The sequence below is a fragment of the Amblyomma mixtum genome, chromosome 1 (genome assembly GCF_055824585.1).
Source record: "Amblyomma mixtum isolate Tamu chromosome 1, ASM5582458v1, whole genome shotgun sequence".
Taxonomy (NCBI): domain Eukaryota; kingdom Metazoa; phylum Arthropoda; class Arachnida; order Ixodida; family Ixodidae; genus Amblyomma; species Amblyomma mixtum.
Window position 1 is genome coordinate 265804645 of NC_143012.1, and position 22620 is coordinate 265827264.

General features: G+C 45.3%; 1 protein-coding gene across 1 annotated transcript in view; it reads right to left on the reverse strand.

The window, feature by feature from the left end:
- Positions 1 to 22620, reverse strand: part of LOC149371618 (cell adhesion molecule Dscam1-like) — a 437517-nt gene that overhangs the window by 120110 nt on the left and 294787 nt on the right. The gene's annotated exons all lie outside the window — the stretch shown is intronic.

A 22620-nucleotide genomic window follows, 5' to 3' on the forward strand; every position in this document is an offset into this window, starting at 1 on the left:
TTTCGATCGGAAGACCGATCTTCTTCAGGAATGATTCAGTAAAATCACTCCTGAAGAAGGGGTCGGTCTTCCGATCGCAACGTCGAGTCGAATAAATATGTTTCCTTTAACGAAGCGTATACTTCGCTATATATATATATATATATATTATGTTTCCTTTAACGAAGCGTATACTTCGCTATATATATATATATATATATATATATATATATGAAAGAAGCCAACAGCCACAGAAACCAAGGGGCACAGGGGATTTTTAATTTATTTATTTACTTTGTGGTGTTGATCAATTTAGAATATTACTGAATATGTTATCGCTTAAAGCTAATTGATTAGAAAAGCAGAAGAAAAAACAACCACTGCCGCCGGTGGGATCCGAACCCACGACCTCCGAATTACGCGTCCGGTGCTCTACCTCTGAGCTACGGCGACGGCTGTCAATTCTTCTGCTTTCGGGGGTATTTATGTTTACAAGTAACCTAACTTTGAGAGTGTTCATCAGCGCCACCCACGTTCATAAGCGGCGGACGTAGCACATCCTGAGTTACCGCAGGTGTGACGTAGAACGTCATCGAACGGAGAGGGTGGAAGCTGCGTGAGAACCCTCTTATGCTTCCTATGGCGTCAAGGCTGCCAGAACCGAGGCCCTCGCTAAGCAATTAAGCAAACAAGGGAAGGGGAATGAGGGGCTCGTTATAAATATGAAAGAAGCCAACAGCCACAGAAACCAAGGGGCACAGGGGATTTTTAATTTATTTATTTACTTTGTGGTGTTGATCAATTTAGAATATTACTGAATATGTTATCGCTTAAAGCTAATTGATTAGAAAAGCAGAAGAAAAAACAACCAATATATATATATATATATATATATATATATATATATATATATATATATATATATATATATATATATATATATATATATATATATATATATATATATATATATATATATATATATATATATATATATATATATATATATATATATATATATATATTGGTTATTTGTAAACATAAATACCCCCGAAAGTAGCAGATTTGACAGCCGTCGCCGTAGTTCAGCGGTAGAGCACCGGACGCGTAATTCGGAGGTAGTGGGTTGGGATCCCACCGGCGGCATGTGGTTGTTTTTTCTTCTGCTTTTCTAATCAATTAGCTTTAAGCGATAACATACTCAGTAATATTCTAAATCGAACAACAGCACAAAATAAATAAATTAAAAATCCCCTCTGTCCTTTGGTTTCCGTGGCGGTTGGCTTCTCTCATATATATATATATATATATATATATATATATATATATATATCTCACGATGGTCACGTGACAACGCGACAATTCGATACGGAGACGCGCCATGAAATTTACCGGCGTGAAGTTCGATGCATATTACAAGTCTGCTACAGAATACGCGAGATACGTAAAGCTAACAGATACGTAAAGCAAAAGGACACATTATATGAAAAAGAGCACCTTGAGCTCTCTTCTTTTCTCCCGTGCTGTTAATTAGGACTGTGAAAATATTTGGAATTTTTGAATAACGAATCGAAACCTCTCTTTTTGAGCAAATCGAAATCTTCCTATTCGATTCACTCAGCGAATCAAATAGTGCATGTTCGAAAATATTCAAGACGCATCGAATAAATTCAGAAGTTCTGGAGGGGCTGTCGAAAACTTGTGCGAAGTTCGAGCAAGGCACACCATAGTTTTCATCGACGGCTGTTTCAAAAACAGGGCCCACTTCGACACCGCAGAGCATGCTACTGCGATTGGTCTGCGCGGGATGATTGAGCTCCGCGACGCTGTCCATTCGTGTGGCGTCGTTCATATTGGTCGTACGTGGCCTCCGAGATCGGGTGGCACGGCAGGATACAGGCAGGTTTAGCAAATCCTGCCTTGACGCACGATCTGAAAGTCCATTACTCATACGTAGCTCTCGCCCCTGTGGTCGACTGAGATGTGGTGCTCGTTTATTGGTTGCCGACACCCGTCGCAGAAGATAATTTTCTTATACGTATAAGATGCCGGTAGTAGGTTTAATACACTTCGTGTTTCGTACGCTCTAGTGGATATCAGTGTCACGTCTTTAGAAACTTACAGCTATAAGTCTGTTAGTTTCAGTGGCGTACAGCATCGTCACATTTAGTGCTTAGCTCTCTAGCACGATTATTTATTTCTCACCAATATTAGAACGAGTAATGAGTAGTGGTAAAAGTATACTATCTGCATTCGTTTTTTAACGTCACAATGCGACTCAGTCTTCAAGGGGCTCCAGAAATTTCAACCACCTAGGGTTCTTTAAGGTGCACTGACATGGCACGGTACACGGGCCTCTAGAATTTTGCCTCCTTTGAAATTCTATCGCCGCGGCCGGGATATAACCCGCTTCTTTCGGGTCAGCAACCGAGCGCCATCACCAATGAGCTACCGCGGCGGCTTGATTCGTATTGGATTCGGTTTTATGACTTTGATTCGTATTAGATTCGGGTTTTAGCACACTACTCTTATACGATGTGGTTTCGAAGAAGTACTATGTACTTTCTGTGTACTAGTACGTGAAGTACTACACCTAATAGCAGCAAAACACGGTGCAGTAAAACACGGTGCAGCAAAACACGGTGCAGCACACATGCGCTCCATGCAGAAACCACGTCCAGGCATAGCATGTATCGGCCTGCAAGCGTTTATATTGTTTCTCCTTTCTTGATGTAATGTCTACACACGCTTTGGTCTACGTTATTTGAGTGTCTTCCCGAACCAAACAATACTAGTAGGACTGATCTGGTCAGAAGCTCTGAACGGTAGCAGTAACTTAGCCGGTTATTTGAACTCCTTTCTCCGCTAACGTCGTTTCACCTGAGAGGCTGTCGACGTGTATAATATTAACGCGTGTGGAAAGCGAGTCACGTTGTTCGATCCTCGGAGGCATAGCGGGAATTCGCAAAGCTAATACGTGCATGCACGAAAAGTAGAAAAGATCGGCGAATATGAGGTTCTCACGCGACCGGCGCATGGAATAGCAAACGCGCAGCTTAGCCGGTAACATATATTCGAATGCGACAGTCGTAGTGGCTGCGTGACAGGGCTAAGCAAGCGAGCACTCACCATTGGCCGCAGCATGCATGGCCAACGCCACCAAATGCTCTGGCGGCAATTAAGAATCAGGCCCCGTAAGAATCGTTCTGCAGTGCGTGGCGTAAACAGTATCGCAAAATCGGGTAATGGTGCTTTGTGCACGGTGCGCGAGTACGTTAGCTAGGTGGCACACCCATCCAATTGCACTAAGATTCTCTCTTGTCGTGGATAATTGTGTGCACTGTTTAGGGTGATTGAACTACTTCTCTGACAAGCCTTCAAAGCTTGTTCGTGTTCGTGTAAAATTACGACTAAAAAATCCGTCCGAAATTTAAACTATAGCATCAAATCGGTGCAAGCGATAGCTGATGAAGCCGCCCTGTGGCGGCTGGTCTGTGAGTCCTCCAATGCGCTAATAATCATCAGATAATATGGTCAAACATAATTGCGCTTTTGAAAAGACTTGGGACAAAACAGGAACGACACAAGCAGGGACGACACAAACCCAAGTCTTTTCAAAAGCGCAATTATGTTTGACCATGTTAACTACCAACTAGCGCAATTTGAAACCCTCTTAATGTTCATCAGATAATGATCGTCACCGCTTTAAGGCACTCAATTTGTGTAGCTGAAAAGCGCTCAGCTGAACTAGTCGTACACCCATTAACATTTGCCGCTCTTTATTTTTCAGAATTTTTTTTATTGCGCAAATATGCCTTTCGGCACAATAGAGTCATATGTACATGTGCAGGCCGGTGTCGGCTCCCTGAACGAACCAAGAACCATTCTCCGCAGTTTCAAAAGATGAACATTTCGACTAGCAGTGAAACTGGCCACCCACATCTGGTTTTATATTGGTTAGCTAGCGCAGTACAGTATTAATTTAAGAGCAAAGGCAGGGACCGCTTTCCTCTTGCAGTCAACGCAGTTTCGCTTGTTGCTGATGATGATATTGGCTAGCCTTGCATCTGTCCAGTACGTAAACCGACAGACCTGACTGCTTCGCTTCGGAAAGATTGGCAAGAGCAGTGCAGGACCCTGCATCCGCTGTGCCTCGAGTTGAACGGCGTCATCGTCAGTAGGCGACTGGCACATAGCGACTGCGCTCTATTGCGTGTGCCAGAGTCGGGTGTGGCTCTTTTGCGCCTCCTCGGCTGCACCCCCACCCCCCTGCACACAATTAACGCGAGCCGGGAGACCGGAGCAGGTTGGGTGGTACGCGACACCGTCGCAGCCACCACCGGGAAGCGAGGGGCGGCCGTGCAAATATTCAAGCCGCGTAGCATAAGTGCACGTCCGCGAAACAAAAAGTCGATATCAATGAAAATGAAGAGAAAGAGAGACAGAAAGAGAAAGAGAGACAGAAAGAGAAAGAGAGACAGAAAGAAAAAGAGAGCCAGAAAGAGAAAGAGAGACAGATAGAGGAAGAGAGGAAAAAAAGTAAAACGGAAGCACACAAACAAAAGGGGAACATCTGCAAGTAAAAACTGGAACGGATCAAATTTCATCCAGGAAAAGGCAAACAGTGTTGAAGAAGGAACAGAGGGAAAACGAGGCGGGTGGGGGGATATAGAGTCGTGTTCCGGAAGTAGCGACCGCATCGACACGGCCGTCATGCAAATGAGGCTGCACTGAGTTTGGGCAGACGCCAATCAATAAAGCGAGTAGTGGGGCCGGAAAAAAGGCGGTGCACTGCTATGGCGCCCTTGTAGAATGAGCGCGATACACGAAGCTCAAGGCTGGAAGAAGAAAGAGGGTTAGGGAAGCAGAGACGGGAAATGTGCGTATGTGTTTTCACCAAACGGGAAATCGGAGCAAACGACCTAGAAGCAAAGAGAGTGAGGAAAGATAAAAGGACCGACAATCGAAAAATAAAAAATAAAGCGGCGCATTGAATCAATTCCGGCCTAGACAGCAGGCCCTATTCAGAATACGTGAATAAAAAAGTGATCATGAATCTGTTTGCCTCGCTATATCTCTCACTGTATCAGGAAGCGGCAGCGAAAGACTGCGAAAAACACGAGCTTTGACGTGCCTCCGACATTGTGATATGTCTTTGCTTGGCTATGCGTTTTTTTTCCAATACAGTGCTGCGAAACAGTTCAACTTAGCGTGCGCTGTTTTAATACATCGACCACTCAGGGTTAGCCGGATTGATTGTGGCCTGAAAGTGAGACGGATAGCAAGAAGTTCTTACCTTATATTTTAAGCCAATTCGGAAAGCTTGAGCGAATTCAAAGATAATACCACGCAATGTATAGATTGGCTATAATTATAAATACTGGAGTTAAAACTTGTGTCAGCATAGAAACGGTTTCGTCGTATAGTCCCTTAACACTACTCTTTTCGGCTATGCAGCAAGGGGCTGTATTTTGATACGAAAATTCACACTGTTTCAACATTATCGAAAGGTCGAGCAAATATTATAGAAAAGAAAGCCCGAAGATAAATGACATAAATATTTGCTTCTCGTCATTAATTTATCAATCCTACGTACTCAAAAAAAAATAAACAGCGCAAGGTCTCAATAAGAAGCTAGATTTGAAAACCTGGCAGAATTAAAAAGCAGTGAACAAACAAAAGAAACACTCAACAAGTGACCGTCCACTAACAATTGGTAATAAACCTCCATGGATTCATACATGAAAGAAAATAAATTCGTATAGTGGCATCGTATATGAAGTAAAACTCTTCTAAATTATTGCTCGATTGTTGCATGATATGATGCCACTTGGAAGGATCATCCAACCTAGACAGGTACTTTTGCCTTCTCTCTTTCCAGAGCCTCTAACGCATTTCGGAGTATGTCACTCAGAGAGCAATAGCGTCGGTTCGACGAAAGCAAACGCAGCTCGATGGAAGCCCGATATGATTCCAAGCATTTTGCAGGCTCAGCGGCGATCGCAGCGCAGGTCCGCCTGATCCTAACAAAGAAGTGCTTCTCCGCTGCCTTGATCCGGTTACACGGTCGCCAAGCGACCGTCCTTCTTTTCCGGCTTCAGCGACGCTTCTTCCTCGGATCCCCTTCATAAATTACCAATTAGGAACGCGATATAGTCAATCTATTCTTCGCCGGCTGACACAGGCCACTGCAGCTAGACGGAGAAGGCAGCGAAGAGGGAAAATAAATATGGGGAAGAAACGGGAAGAACCTGTTCGGCGGGGTGAAATAGGGAACACGAAGTTGATGCTTGCTGAAACACATAGGGAAAGAGGGATATAGGGAGACAGGAAAAAGGGGAAGGTCGCGGAGAGTGACGAGTTTTGAGGCCGTGTCAGCTTGCACCTCTCCGCAGTGGCTGCAGAGTCCGGTACGGCTGACGGGGAGTAGCCATATTTCACCACGCGGCGCGCGTAGTAGCCGACGCTGCGGGATGACCGCGCTGCTGATATATAATCTGAAACCGAGGGTGGCGCTGGTGGCAGAGGCTGGATAGCCGCCTGTCTGCCGCGGGGCTCACGTTCTCGCGTGCGAGTGGGTAATTTAGGTGCGGTCGCAGTGCCACAGCGCTGGTGTTTCTGTGGAGCCGTAGGGGCTGTTAGGAATGAGGAGGAGATGGAGCGATTCATTTGTTACTCGGGCCCTAGAGAGGCAACTCAAGAACGCCGGAATATTTTTTTTGTTTATGCGCTCGCGTCAGAAGCGGCGAAAGCGACTAATCAAGAGTAGAGATTAGACAAGCAAAAAGTACGTATATGACTAAGCTTTAGTGCATGCAAAGATGAGAAAAAAAACTTGGCTTTTGAAAATATTTTGGCTCCCTTTGGTACGGTGTCTTTGAGTCAACAAACAAAAGCTCCGGGAAGACAAAAAAAGTTATTGCACGTTCAGGCAACACAATATACAACGCGGTGTTACTACTGACTAATTAAGTACGCTTACACCTGAGATGACGAATTTTCAATGGAACGGGTTAGTTGTAATTGGAAATGTTCCAAGTTTGGTTCGGACACTAGGCCGGGAACTTGTTGGAGCAAGCCTGCTCATAAAGCGCTAGAATAGCTGGGGCGGTGCTAAAGGAAAGATATGTAGGTGTAGGCAATAAAAGCAAGGAATGCTGCAGAGTGCGAGAAGTTAGCTAAGCGTTTAAAAAAAATATTAGGAATGATTTTCATCTCGCCGCGCTCAATTTTTAAGAAAAGAAATACGTTGAAGTAACGCCGTGTGAGTTGTCACATTAAAATATACTATATGAGCAGAACCTTTCGTTTTTCTGCTTTTATTTTTATTCAAAATTTGGGGGCTAAGATTGCAGGCTATATTTAGGCTTAGAATGTGGCTACAAACAAGGTTATTTAACAAAAAGATCCATAACTCGTTTCTTTTCGGTTAATTTCTTTTAGCCGAGGTAATTTAAGGTTGGCGCTCGTTGTTGTGACGTACATGAAATGCAGTCTATATTGCTTATAATTTTCTGAAACCATATAAAAATGAAACATGGCAGCAACAAACTCTTTTTTTTTTCATATTTACTAGTTATTTCGCATACACGAAGCGAATCTGCGGCTGCTAGCCATGTATGCTTCCCCAGCTTTCTATTATTTGCACTTTGCGAAAATCTAATACAAAATCTGTGCCGCCATTTCAAAGGCGCAACAGCCTTGGAGAGCGTCATTGTCTGTCCTCTTTCCCTCCTTAAAACAGCGCTCAAACACGACATCATCAAAAAAAAATAATAATCAAGGCGGATAGCGTTCATACGAAGGTACTAGCAAAAGGTCCTGAGAGCACTTCGGCTCTGTCCTCCAGCTTATAAAAACTTACTTTTCGAACTTATCTCCAACACAATCAAAGCCAGGCTTTAAAATAAGTTTAAAATTGACAGTAGTTAACTGAGAACACCGTTGCGAAAAACATCCATTAGTGCCCGTGTGGTGCTTTGAACTTCTAGCTCTGGAAAATCTATATTTGGAGAAGGCACATTTAAGGCTACAAATCGTGTTTCAACTCGATGTTTTCGAAATCCGCTCGGGCGCAAGAATAAAGAGAAACGGGGTTTGTCCTGAAAAGTAAATGACCTATAAATAAGCGACCTACCAGACAAGAAGAAGAGAGCAAGGTGGCACCAAGAAAAAACTTTTTGAATCTATCGAGTGGCTTGATAAGAAAAAAATTGTCAGTCAAAAGGATAACCCAGTGGTAAGAGTGTCGCCAGAAATTTTCAGTGCGAAATGTGAAATGCCGCAGAACAAACATGAAATACAGCCTCTCTATAGGAACAGAACTTAAAATAGTTTCGGTAATTGAAGACCGCTAAGAAGACCAAGGATCTGTAAATTTTTGGTCAACTGGATGGCATTCGTTGTATCTAGAGTTCGTACTAAATGGACTCCCCCTATTACAGCCAAAGAAATCAAGTTCGACAAAGGCGGCACTTATGTCTTTAAAATGCGTCTACTTCTTCAGAGCTGACTCTAGCGCTGTGTTTTACAAGCTCTGCAGATCGTTCATATTCTCTTCGCCGAGATCTTTGCTGCTAACAATATGTCTGCTTTAGACACCGCGTTATAACTCATAACTAAGCCCGCATGCAGCATTCACGGTAGTCCGCCCTTAAAATTCAATGCTCCCACTTCGCCTAGCCAGCGCCCGCACCAATGAAGTAACCCCAAGAGGAATCCGGCTAGTTGTGCATTAAAGATGCGTTAAAAGAAATCGACAAGCGCCTCAGCGTCTTATCCTCTCGGCTTTCTAAAACGTCAGCTGTCGTTCCTGGGTCCATGCAGCGGCGAAGGCAGCGTAGTGCACGTTGGTACATGACATAGCCACTGCAATGTTCGCTGTCTGAGCGCTGTGCGCAAGCGGTTACATCAGAAAAGTGGACAGTCAACTGGGCAGGAGTCGCATGCCACGTGACCAGCGGTTTGGTTTGGTTTGGTTTATGAGGTTTAACGTCCCAAAGCGACTCAGGCTATGAGAGACGCCGTAGTGAAGGGCTCCGGAAATTTCGACCACCTGGGGTTCTTTAACGTGCACTGACATCGCACAGTACACGGGCCTCTAGAATTTCTCCTCCAAAGAAATTCAACCACCACGGCCGGGATCGAACCCGCGTCTTTCAGGTCAGCAGCCGAGCACCATAACCACTGAGCCACTGCAGTGGCACAAAAATTATTTGTGTTTTCCTGTTTGAAAACTGATGAATTGGCTTTCTTGATGCCTCGATATGCTCTTTCGGCTTAAAAACCTCTGTTCTGATTTTAAATGACAATAGACAGCAGAAACAATTAAACAATAATGTACTGAAGTCCCAGGGCACCAATATTGCTCAAGGCATCGAACTGAACTGAGGGGCATATGACCTGTATGTGAGAAAGGCAACTTATTTGTAGGGCCGAGTAATATGAGTAGTACTAAATGTTCCATTTGAGCTGTGTTGCTGCTCCACCCTCTTGCACATGCCCACACCTGAGTCACGCGATAGTCCCGTAAGACCTCCTGACCAGGTGCAGTTCCTCCCGGCTGCTGGAGGAACTCTCAACACTTTAGTTGCCAAAGTAACCTCACAATTTTTGTTATTGATTTTTTTGGCCGCTATGTTCATTATGGGATGACGCCACGGGAGATGAGATACGCTCTTCGGTCTCCACGCTGTCTGGAAGCACGAGTTTTTCGACTCCAGAGGCAAGTTTACGGCTCCTCTTTGTTCGCTATTACCGAGTGGTGCGGCTACACTTGTTCGCTTTATCTGAGATGCGTTGCCATTGCCCTAATTCATATTTTGAAGGTAGCACCACCCTCATTCGTTATAACCAAGTGTTCGTTATATCTGCGGTTGGCATAAGTACGCTCGACTGTATTTCCGAAGCTCGATATGAACGCTAAGGAAGCAAAGCTTCGCATGACTGCTTTCATGATGAAGACGCTTACCGTAATAATTACGGGAATGCTTACAAATTCTATCGAATTTTATTTTTTGCTTTCGACGAATTGAGTTTAGTTGAAGTTGTTGTAGGCTGCTGGTGTTACTAGCCTTGTGTTTATCCTGCCGGCAATTTTTCCGCCGTAGTGATGTTTAGATGTTAACTGAGATCGGGAATTTGAGCTCAGATCTCTGACCCGGCCGATCTACGTCACGAACAACGATCTCTGACTCGAAAACAGTATGCTTTGTTCTTTATCGGTTTTCTTTCGGTTTAAACTGAAGACTCCAACCCCTAATTATTGCATTTGTGAGACATTCCAGCGGCTAAAAAAGACACGGACGAAGGTCGATGAGGCCAGGGTTCGTCCTGTCTCGTCTAACTTTGTTCTTGTCTTTTTAGCCGCTGGAAGGTCTCACAATTGTACTAGTAACCAACTAGCCCAGCTTTCTACGCTTAATTATTGCACACTTGCCTCAGGGTTCAAGATAGGACGCTTCCTAAAAATCACAATGCGTGCCAAAAGAAGGGGATGCATTCGTTACGTGAGGGGGAAAAATTGCACTTTTTGACAGCAAAGTAGAGGGGGGGGGGGGGGGGGGAGATGTTCATTATGCGAGTTCGTTCATTATTCGAGTAAATACGGCATGTTCTTCTTTTACTAAGTCTGATTTTGAAATTATAAATAACTGCTCTTGTTACAGAATTTAATGAGGAAGGACTGGCTTTTTTGGAGAACTTTCGCTAGCAAACGTAGTGAAAACTGAGCGAGTAATTACGGAAGCATGAAGGAAAAAACACTAAGTTTTTCTCAACATGTCTTTGTGTTAGCCGATAATGTTTGCCGTGAAGAGGCCGGAGCGCTTACTGAAAGCTCTGGCTTGTCTTCTTTCCTTCTAGGAATTCATATCTCTTTTATTTTATTGCACAAAAAGTTAGCTGGACTTTGTACATGCATATTTTTGTACGTTTCGCAAGGTAAACCTATACCCGGTGATGTAAAAATCACAGAAGACAATGATAACAGCGTTTCGAAGACAAGTGCAGAAGTGCTGGAAGCGACTGCTGTAATATTTCCTAGAAATGCTAGCGGTTTTACCCTGATAGAGCCAGCATTCAAAACAGTTTCGCTGCAGCATCTGTCTTTGCGTACTGCATAAAGGTAACCAAATTATATCTACGCAGAAAAATTATACAATATCTTTTGAAGAAAAAATTGTTGGACTGTGTCTCTCTTCAGGGCGACGAAGATGCAGCAGTTGTTTTCAAATGAAATACAAAGTTTGACGGAATCTTGATTGCGGAGGCAAATTCATAGCGATTCGGCAAAAATTAAAACTCGTCAAAAGTTACAAGAAAGAGACTCTTATACGAATGCCTGGATCCAAATGAAACGAGGGACGATTTTTCTGAAAGAGCGGTAATATATCTCCTGAGACTGCCTCGTGTCCGGCTAATTGGATGTGGTGTCGACTGAATGTACATGGATTTCATGAGCAAGCGTTTTTGTAGTGATTTTTTCTTGGAAAGCACACGAGCCACGGCTCTGTCGTTGGCATGTCCAGTGTCAATATGAAGTTCCGCTATTGGGTTTGAGCGAATATTGCCTTGGGTGGCGTTATTTTGTTGCTGCATGATTCTTTGCTAGAATATTCTTGTTCCACCTATATGGGCGCCATCACAATCATTACAGGGTATCTTAACTCCTGGATGAACAGTGCTGCAGTGCCCTCGTCCTGCCCGCTTTCTCTAATTGCGCTCGACTTTAGGGGTCCACATATCTCTCACAGAGCACAACCCCACCTTGGAGCATTTCATATTGCCAGCAGTCGGGAGTTCACTGTTATATCACTCCACGTCGACTAAGACTGCGACTCTACTTACGTAAGAAAGGGTCCCTAAAAGCCTATCATAGTAAAAAGATTAGCGAATGCTACTTCAGTGACGAATGCTGAACAGTATGTCACATGCTGTTCGGCCAAGAACCTTCGTTTCCTCACCCCTAGACGGCGCGTGAAATGCCTGCCGACGCCTCCTAAATCCGGAAATTTATCCATAAACACCGCGAAGAACCAGTGATGAACGAAGTGGCATGTGTACGTGCAGTACTGGCTGAGAATGGCAGGACGTGCAGAAACTTTACTCGAAAGCAGTGGACGTGCATTGATTTAGCTTATGCAAGGAGGCTTGTACAAATTTCATGAAAAGTTGCCGGCTTATACACTAAGAACTTCTGACCATGTGGCTATGAACTAGGCTACGTTTATCTTGAAATAAATTTCCGGAGAGGCCTGTCATTTTTTTTTTTCCACACTTCAGGCAGATCAGTACAGTACGTTGGATTGGCACAAATGGCTCCACTCTGCTAACTTCCGTCTCTCAGAGCTCTCAGCGTCGTGAACACAGAAACATAAAGCTTGTGAGGAGTTGCGCTGAGGGCGGAACTAAAGAGTTATCCGCAGAGGCAAGCGGTGTCATTTCGATGTTGTGCATGTCTTCGCGTTTTACAGTTCTTGTCCTTTTGCACGCGTTGAAAGAACTGGGAACTCACCAACGTTGTTGCAAACATAGCAACTAGTGCAGAGAAAATGCCACGTCACTGACTTGTGGCCTCGGCAATCAGTGCTAAATGTTCTGAAATAAAGTGTTACTGCGTGAATAAGTGTGCACTATGTCCAAATTTCGGCTCGCTATTTTGGTCTGGTGATGGAATTCAGTTGCTCCGCGCGTATTATAGCTCAAGGTGGTGCTTGCTTCACATTAACTGCGCTCATCGCCACCTTGCGCATCGCATTCACGTTTCTCTATGACGAATGAAGCACTCTGTGTGATCAATGACCAATTAAACACGCCAGAGAACTCGATGACCAATGCACTCAATGGGCTCTGACATACAGCTCGATTTAAAAGGGTATTATTACGCTTCCCTTGTCATGCCGCCCCTTTCTCGTGCACTGTTAAACAGCGCTGACAGGCCCCACACGCGAGTACAGTTTTCTAGGCATAAAACATTCTCTTATGCGTGTTCCTCTGCACAAGAGTAAAGACAATACCGAAGCGCAAACCAGGGCGAGCGCCTTCAAAAAAACACCGAGGAGCATTGGCGGATGAGACAGCTTTCTGTGGTCCCCCTTTTCTTTTGTCGCAGTTTGTATAGTATGTAAGCACTACACTCTGGCCGAGCCGCTGTGGCATTACTCCTAACTGAGCACGGGATCGTTCCCTACACCCTGCCTCGGCGACCGCATTTCGATGGAGACAGAATGCTGGTAACACAGCTTTCTAGGCACTATATCGAAGGATATGGTGATGGCGAACGCTTCTACACTGGCACACCGAAAGCTTCGTAAAACCGGTATGATATCGAAACAGGGCCTCAGTTCTTAACGCTGAATCGCACGCGTCACAAGCCCACCCGAACGTAGAAAGGCGGTAAACCTGTCTAGTCGAAAAAACCAAACCTGAACCGCACGCGTCATTCTGCTCCCGCGTGGCGGCGAATTACTTGTTCACATTCGCGCCTAAGCCTTGGGCTTTTCAGTTCTAGCTGACACAGCGCTTCTGTAATTTTACGTCTCAGAACTCGACTAACCTACAGGTTTCGCAGCCTAATATGTGCTATGTGCGCTCTGATCTCCCAGTTTTCATTGAAGCCGTCGATATAGACTGCGCACGTTCAGCTTCCCGTTCAAGCTCCGCTTACTCGCTCCATATTCGGGTAAACCAGCGTTAAAATGAACAAAGCCAAGCACCTCAAGCTCGTTTCACCTCCATGTCGTGTAACTGACACCGGATGACGGCCTCAGGCGGGCAGCTGGGCAGGAAAAAAGATACTCCATATCAACTCAGGACCAACAAATGAACACTTGCTTGCATGCTGTCGAACATGCGTTCGGAGTAGCGCCGCGCGCCCAAACCCTCTGCATGAGTGAGTACGCAAGAGAGAGAACGAACAAATGGTTAACAGAAAAAAAAATATCACGCGTGTTCGGGATAGAGAGCGAAGGAGAAAGTTAGGCATACATCGAAGCAAGGCAAAACGAGGGAAGAGAGGGAATATCTGAAGTGAATAGGGGATAGAGTTAGCAAAGAAAGGCAGTATCCCAACAGCGAGGTAAGTCGGCAAGCAGCTCTTTTTTTTTCTCTCTCTCTCACAAGGCCTTTCTCCGGTGCGCGATTGTTCGGAGGAGCCCAGCAGCAGCCCGCGCGTGCCGGTAGTTTGCTCTACTTAACGAGCAGGTCGATCGGTGGAACCTTGGGCGCCGGCTCACTTGGCGGCCCGATCGACCGAGAGTGCCTGCGAGTGACGCGGCTCCGCAGACTCCAGCGCAGGCGTCGCGGCAACACAACGCGCGTAGCTCGTGGGTACCCACGCGATGCCAGCGGGCGGCTTTCTCCGCATCACGGGACAACGACAATGAAAAGAAAGACCCAGCCTCCCGCTCCCTGAGGCGGGCGATGCAACGTGGGCCGCAGTACAGGCCCACGACTGCTCGCTTCCTCGCAAGAAGGAATTGGCTTTCGCTCCGGACGCCAGGACGAAGGAAATCAAACTCGCCGGTTTCGTGGTTCTTGTGAAGACAGCTACTCGAGCGTTTATGTATAGCCCGCATTCTGAGGGACGGAACTGCTCCGAAAACAGGTGGAGTGGTTTATTTCTCGCGGGTTTCTTTTTTTTCCTTTCTGCACACACTGATGCGGGAGCTGGAAGTCTCTGCGGGGAACATGTTGTTGCGGACTTGGGCTGCAAATGGAAACTTCCTTTAATGCCTGCGACGCTGTTGAGCTTTGTGCCTGCCAGGCCCTTTCTGAGGCTTATTGAAAGGATGCCGTTAAATTTTGACGCTCACAGGAAAGAAGCATGCACCAAGGAATGGAGAGAGAGAAACTTTATTAGGACCTTATGGTAGGGCTTCTGTCGAGTATCGTGGGTGGTTTCCTCATTCGGGGACTCCACGGGATGCCACTCTTTGCCTCCTGAGATTTTCTCCTTCCTTGGTGCCCGCTTGTCCCCATCTCTTTGGGGCAAAGAGGTGCGGACAGGAGGCAAAGAGGCAAAGAGTGGTTGGTATCCGTGTCTCCCCGTTTCAGCTCTTGTATTAGTTTTTCTCCTTGGGTATATGGCGTCATGCATCTTTATTTATTCTGACGATGCTAGTTGTGTCTACTATGGCGTCCGCCCACCGCTTGCGATTTGCCCACGGCAGTGGCCGCATGAAATCGGAGCAGGATTAAGGCAGGCGAAAAGTAGAGCTTTGTGCGCATTATTCGTTATTCAAGGCAAGAAATAAGTCTACGACTATTTCTAGTGAATACCTACCAACTAGACCAATTGTTCGCACTATCTTTGTGAAACAACGCCTATAGTCAGCAGCAAATAAGCTATTACTCTGGTATCCCCTCAGAGCTAATGTATTAGTTTTAAAAAGGGCAGTTTGGATATCGAGTGCCAAAGCGGTAGTGCCAGAATAGTTGTAGAATACCGGTCTCTGGGTATCCTCGGTGAGTGGTCTGAACCTTTATATAAAAAAAAAAAAACTACTGCGAGCTGTAATGCGTAAATGAGAAGATCATTGTGATGCGGGCCATGCATACATAAATGAAAGGTGTCCTGGGAATTAGGTGATATGCGCTGAGCCGGAATTTATTAGTCCCGAATGTATTCGGTAACCGGAATTTCCACGTACCGCAAATGCTGTGACGCATGTATTCTGTCTTGTCGACTTCGGATACCGGGAAGAAAGGAATTTCTTCAGGTTCGTCGTGGTGGCGATAAAGTAACTGGCGTCGCCGTTCTGCAGTGTTAGGTGAGATAATGTTAAGCTCTAAAATTTTAGGTCGGACGCAAGTCGAAGGCGCAGAGAGATAATTCTCTCCTTTCTTTTCAAGCGGGTGGAACTATGAGGGACCTTCGTAGTACTGGCTCCCGCTCGACTTGAAGGGGTCAATTTGTCTCCATCATGCATGGGGCATTCACGTGACGTCACGGGCACCATTTTGTTGTTCGGCGCGTAGCTTCAGCCACTGCCTCTTTGTTTTTGAATGGAACGCAAATTCATGTTATTGTTCGTCCTCAGGAGTTCTATTTATACAACTGGTCCTACAGCTGGCAAAAAGAGTTGAAAACTACTAAAAAATGGCTTCTAGCTGGCGTGTTAGCGCTGATACGAATATACACAAGACCAAGTCCTCACACGAGGATATTTGCTGGTGGCATACTGTCGTGCGTGTTTAAGTGCGCCTCCAAGAAGTTAAAAAGAAAGTATCACTTCAATACTCAGGAATTATAATGCGCAGTTTTTATAGCCTGTCTTGCTTTGACAACACTGAGCATGTCAGAACTCCATCTAACGCGATCAGTTTAAGCGACTATGGTTGCTTCTAGCGGCCCGACGAAGAGACCGGCTCGCAGCCTAACCCCAAGAAGCGCTGACGCTCGCCAAATTGCCAGCTCTGGCTCTTTCAGCCGGGAGCATTGAGGCATTCAGACGTGACGAGTCGTTTCCTCTGATCGTAAAACGGCGAGCCCTAGCTTTACACAGTATAAGCATGAATGCGTTGAGCCGTACTCGTTCCTGTTTCGTAAAACATTCCCCCCAGCGTCAACCCAACGTGCTTCCCGAGGAAAATTGCGCCGCTTACAGTAGCTGGTCTCATGGGAGCGATACAGCGACTGCACTGACGACACTTCGGTCTTTTTGCATTGCTTGAACTTATGCCTCTCTACCAAATAACAAAAAGCGCAGCTTTTCACTTTAACCGGCTGGAAAGTAAATATTTTGACGTTGTTACGTGAATCTCGCTATTAACACCCACATTATAGGCTTACAAAAACAACGCCCTGGAGTGCAGTTTTTTTTTTTCCCGCGCACTACTGAGGAATGCAATTCACTACCTGAAGAAATTTTCGATGCCAATAATTGTGAAGACACTCTGGAAGCGCACCTGCCCCACTGACATAAATTATTGTATAGTTCTGTATATTTGAGGTGCAAATAATTTTCATGATTGTTTGAGATATATTTTGTGTCGTTGCATTCCTGCTAGGACCTAAATTAGGCCTGCAGTAGTGTGAAATAAATAAATAAATAAATAAATAAATAAATAAATAAATAAATAAATAAATAAATAAATAAATAAATAAATAAATAAATAAATAAATAAATAAATAAATAAATAAATAAATAAATAAATAAATAAATAAATAAATAAACGATATATTGTGTATCTTTTTTCTTTTTCACCGTCCTCAGAGTTCAGCAAGGATGTGTGAGCATCGAGTTGGCTGATGAGCCTATTTTCTGCTTGTTTTTATTGCCGCTCTCTGCGCTAAGGATTTAGGCCCATTTCAAGAAAATAATTTTGAAGCTTGGGCAGTGCAAAGGGCAGTCTGCAAGTGCACACGAAACTTTAGATTACGACTAAACACGAAACTTGCCGAGGTTGCCTATAACGAGATTTTGGATATTTTCTATTGGACCGTTCATTTTCGATGACACATTTGCTGTGCTGAAAAAGCCTATTATGCGCCTGGAGCTGCAATTTCGAGTCGTTTTCCCACTGGCCTTTTCGCGTGTGAATATTTCGACCATGATATTTTTGTCTGCCACTGAGCTGAACCTCGAAAGATTCATTGACAGCGTAGCCGTGATAGTGCTCGGCAATGCCACTCCTCTAACCTTCTATAGCAACACCCGTTGGCCGACCATACTCGTGATCGCTCAGAAGATGGCTAGGCCAAACAGCGCACACGCAGGCAAAAGAACCAACAGAATAAGAGCTCTGTGATTAGCCGTGTTTGTGCTAATCACCTGTTATGCTACGAAAACGTGCATGTTTCGATATCGGCTGTTCGATATCGACCATTTGAATTTTTGGTCGTAAATGTTTTCTTTTGTTTGATTATTGCGGGAATAAATCGCCAACTCGCCCGGTTTTTCGTACAAGGGCACCACGTTCCCAGCACCACGGGTCCTTCTAAATGGGTTAAAAAAAGAATTAATTGCTCGCAACCAAACACGACTTCGGCGTATTCTGTGCTTGATTAAACGATGAGCAGGCACCATATTTCGTAACAACAAAGTTAGATACTATGTTGGCACGAATCACATGTTTCTGGTGTGAATGATTTCAGCATGCTCTCAGACAAGTGCTCGGCAACATCTAAGCATTAGTGAGTTCGCACAGGCAGGGGCTCCCCTCGCTGTTCGTCCACCGTACGCATACTAACGCCTTTGACAGGTATTCCTTTCGCGTGCAGGACGGTGGTTCTTTGACCTCTCTACCTCTCTCCCTTTCGACACTGCGCATTGGCATTAGCGAAATTAGCGCGGGCTCCATTAACACCGCAGGTGTTGTCCGGCGCACTTTGGCTTGCGATATCCATCTCGGTGCGACGAAGAAAAAGACAAGGTCACTAAGCGAAGGACACAAAAAAAAAAACAGAACAAAAGTGGAGATAAAGCCCGAGTAATTTTCCTAGCAGACGCATAGGAACCGCTATAAAAAAAAATAGGAAAAGTTGAAAGGAAGGTAGTGCTGAGTAACTGTACTCTGAAGGAAAAAATACGTGCCGAAACGTTCCGCACGTTGACTCGTTTGTATTTTCTGCAGGAAACGCGTTCTGAGAGATGCACCTGATGCTTTCTTTATACAAACTTCACAGAAGGAGACCGCGCACTTCGCATATGAGCGAAAATGCAGCTGAACGATCTGGTGTAATTAACGCAATGCACCGCGCGGGCCCACCTTCCCAGAGTTCCAATGCGATAACTTGGGGAAACAAATACTACATCATTACCTGCTTTTCTCCACACACACATGCGCGCGCGCGCATGCACATAAGAGCGCGGTTTCGTTATCTGACTATTTTCTTTTACATCATTTAAACCCGCTCTCTCACCTAGACTTGGTCAATTCAAAAGAGCGCCGGATATATCTTTTCTCTTTTAATTTTGTCCGAGCCGCTCGCGATAAGTGTTTTTCCGTGCCGACGATTTCGCGAAAAAAAAGAAAGAAAATCAGCAGCGTCCATATCTGGTCGTTGCTTGCAAAAGAGCAGGAGCAGGAGGTGGAGAAGGAGGAGAGGCTGTTATTAATGAGGCGATTGCAGAGCAAGGAAAGCGCGGCACGTCGAAACGTGTGCGCCCAGGCTGCTGTCCGCTCATTAACGAGCTGACAGCGCGCGGGGCGCCGGTTTGTGCAAGTTGCCCTTCTTGTCCTCGTGGGCGCACTCGCCCGTTTCCCCTTTCTCTCCCTCTCCTTTCCCTCCTCCTCCTCCCTCTCTTCTTGTCGCCGCTCTGTTGCGGGCGTCCAGTACACGGTTATCCCATTTATTTGCCGTGTCTCTGTGCCCGAGCGCAGCAACACGCGTCGTCGGGCACATCATAAAACACTAGAGAAATTGCTGCCGTCTGGAAGGGCTTCGATGCTCGAGCTACGGAAAATAGCGGCGCTAACAGGAAGTCTCTTCGGGGACGTCGCGTCCGAATCAGGGCGTAAAATGAATTTTCAGGGATGTAGGAAGGGCTGAGCAATGAAAGAGTGCAACGACGAGGACTGAGAGATTTTTTGCTGAGCAGAAGAAATATGAGGCACGTGGTGCTCCGCTAAGCCTTGAAAAGTGTACGCTCTCTTCACGAGAGGGTCAGCTTCCTTCCGATATATGCGTAGATTTATGCAAATTTGCGCACTGATGAAGCTTGCGATGTTGCGAAACGTACCGTGATGAAGCTGTGGGAATAAAGTTCATTGCCTTTTTTTTTGTCGCAGTTTCATTAAAGGTGGCAGTTCGTGAAAGCGGTGACAGATCTTTGACGAGACTGCTTCATAGCTGATAAACAGTCACGACACACGGCTCCAGTGAAGCGCTAAGTGCTGTGTTGTTTAATGTTAGTCCCGTTGTTCCTAATAGCGAAAAGTTTGACGTCAATCACAATGTGGAAGAGTCGACATGGCACAAGGGCATCTGACGTCACAATCCGCAATATACATAAAAAAAAGGCAACCAGAGGGTGTTCTCCCATTAGTGGCAATGTTTATTTTTGTCTATGCTTTTGTTTATGAGGTTTAACATCCCAAAGTGACTCAGGCTATGAGAGACGCCGTAGTGAAAAGCTCCTAAGAGTTTGACCACCAGGGGTTCTTTAACATGCTTTAACGAAGACATTGGCAACACATCAGATCACATTTTCTTGCACGCACGGCATTACAATAGTTTGAAAATATCTACCAACCATTTTTGTCCTTTTCTAAGATGCCGAAGTGACGATAGCTACGTATCTCTCTGTCTTTATTTCATTTTCAAGAAGAGGAAGAGGAGGATAGAGGAGGAAGAAGAAAGGCAGGGTTAAGAACAGAAGCTGCAAAGGTGATGCGTGCTTGCCTGCAACATCACATTAGCCGCAATGAAACTGAACGGAAAACCTAGGCCGTCATACAGGATGTTCAAAATTAAGCTTTATGATGAAGAAAAAATAAAGAAAGCAGAACACAAACGTGGTTACTTTAAATGGGATATGCGGCCAGGCGGACACAAGCAGTATGAAATATGTCGTCGTAATTTGAATAATTAAGCAAAATTCCTTAATTAATCTTTTTATTCACTGGAGTTAGCGTAGATGCTCATTTTGAACCCTTATGGTCCCTGAAATTCAAAAGCTATTCAATTTTGCACAATTTTACTAGCTCGCCCGTGGCCGCAGATGTGCACGTCTAAAATGTTCGCCCAAACCGTATAATAACGCGTGCTAGACCATGACACTCAGCATGAGGGACCTCCTTGGTGTGACGCAGCTGTTACGTATGGCACTCCGGCTGACAAAAAAGCGTATTTGCAGGCGATGGTTATAACTTTTCGCTCTTGGCCAGCGAAACCGAAGAATCATCGCACCGATGGCGCGAGGCGAGTGCTGTTCTCTTAAGCAGTTGTTTCTAGAGTAGGTGATAACACTGATAAGACGTGTTGCCGCTTTAAACTCCGCATGCGGCCAAGCCCTGCGGCACCACACTGCTGGCCAAAAGCGAAGATTTAACTGTCCCTGAAGCAAACTGCGCGTTCCTGTTATGCGGAGTGCGGTACGGAATAGATTCGTCACATCCGGGTGGAGCTTCATGCCGAGCGCCGCGATCGTGCATGCGTAATTAGACGGATTTGGCTGCAATATTAGACGTGCATATCTCAGAACACAAGCGCTATACTAAAATTTTAGAAAATAGAATAATTTTTGAATGCCACCGCCTTTAGGTTTTCAGTTTGAAAATACACACTAACTGGAGTGAATAGAAAGTTAATTAATGAATTTTTGTTGATTACTCAAGTTAAGATGACAATTTTTCTCGCTGTTTGTGAGCGTATGGTAGCATAACGCACTTAGATTAATGACGTTTGTGTACTGCTTTCGGTATTTTTTTCGATTCTTAAAGCTTAATTTGGAACACCCCGTATAACTCTTTCTTTTTCGCTCCCAGAGACTCTTTGAAGGAACTTTGTTGTGTCGCGAATGGTTGGCAGTGGACTTCACGGTGGTGCAATATTCTTACTAACACCGATGAGTGTTCCTCGGGCGCCAGCTACTTAAGATGCCACAAAAGTGCCCAATAGCCACTTTGCCTGCGTGTGTATGAACATATATTCACACTAAATGCATGCACGTCGAAGGTGCTCTGCGTCGACAAGTGCCGATTTGCGAGGATTAACAAAACGCGGTTTAAAGGACCAGGCAACTGAAGAAAACATACACTGAATGCTTCCATGAAGTGTAGGAACCTCAAAAAAACCATGGAGTTGCCCTTTATGTAACACTGCCAGCATGGCAACTCAATAGATTCTTAGCAAATGCTAAATGAGCTGAAATGATAAAGAGAAACAACTTGAGGAAGTGAATAGAAAACAATTTTAGATTAGAGGAAAATTAACTAGCACGTACGGGAAAGTCACCACGAGGCACCGGTGAAGAGGATCTGGTGCATGCATGCTTGAGTACGCGCGCGCAATATGTACATGTGTGTGTATGTGCACGTACATGTGGGCATGTGTGTGTGCGTGCATGTGCGTGTGCATATGTGTGCGTGCGTACATGTGCGCATGCGTGCATGCGTGCACGTGTGTGCATATGTGTGCGTGTGCGTGCATGTGTGTATGTGTGTGTGCGTACATGTGTGCGTGTGTGCGTGCGTACATGCATGTGTGTGTGTGCATGTGTGTGCGTGTGTGCGTACATGTGTGCGTGCTTGCATGAATGTGTGTGTGTGTGTGCATGCGTGTGTGCGTGCGTGTGCATGCTCGCTGGTGTGCGCATTTGCTGATGAAGTTTAAATGTCACTTTACATGTTTACATATAGGGAGAAGTTCGGGCGTGCTTCAAAGGGCACTCCACTCGATGCCCCGTTATCTTTGCTTCTTATTCCCTCTGCAAAAACAAAAACGTTGGAACGGTGCCGGCTTCCGCCGCCTAAATATGATAGATTGAAACAGACGCTCCGGCAACTGGGTCCCGACTCGAACGCACGCGGAACCCTGAAAAGAAGCAAGATTCCAAACGGAGCGGCGCTTGACAAACCATGTTTCGCCATCGGCGGCGACTGGAACGGGCAAAAGATGTAAGCACGCGACCCCAGGAATCCGAAATCACTCGTTCTAGCTTATCTTTCTCCGAACCGAATAGAAAGCAGCGGTCG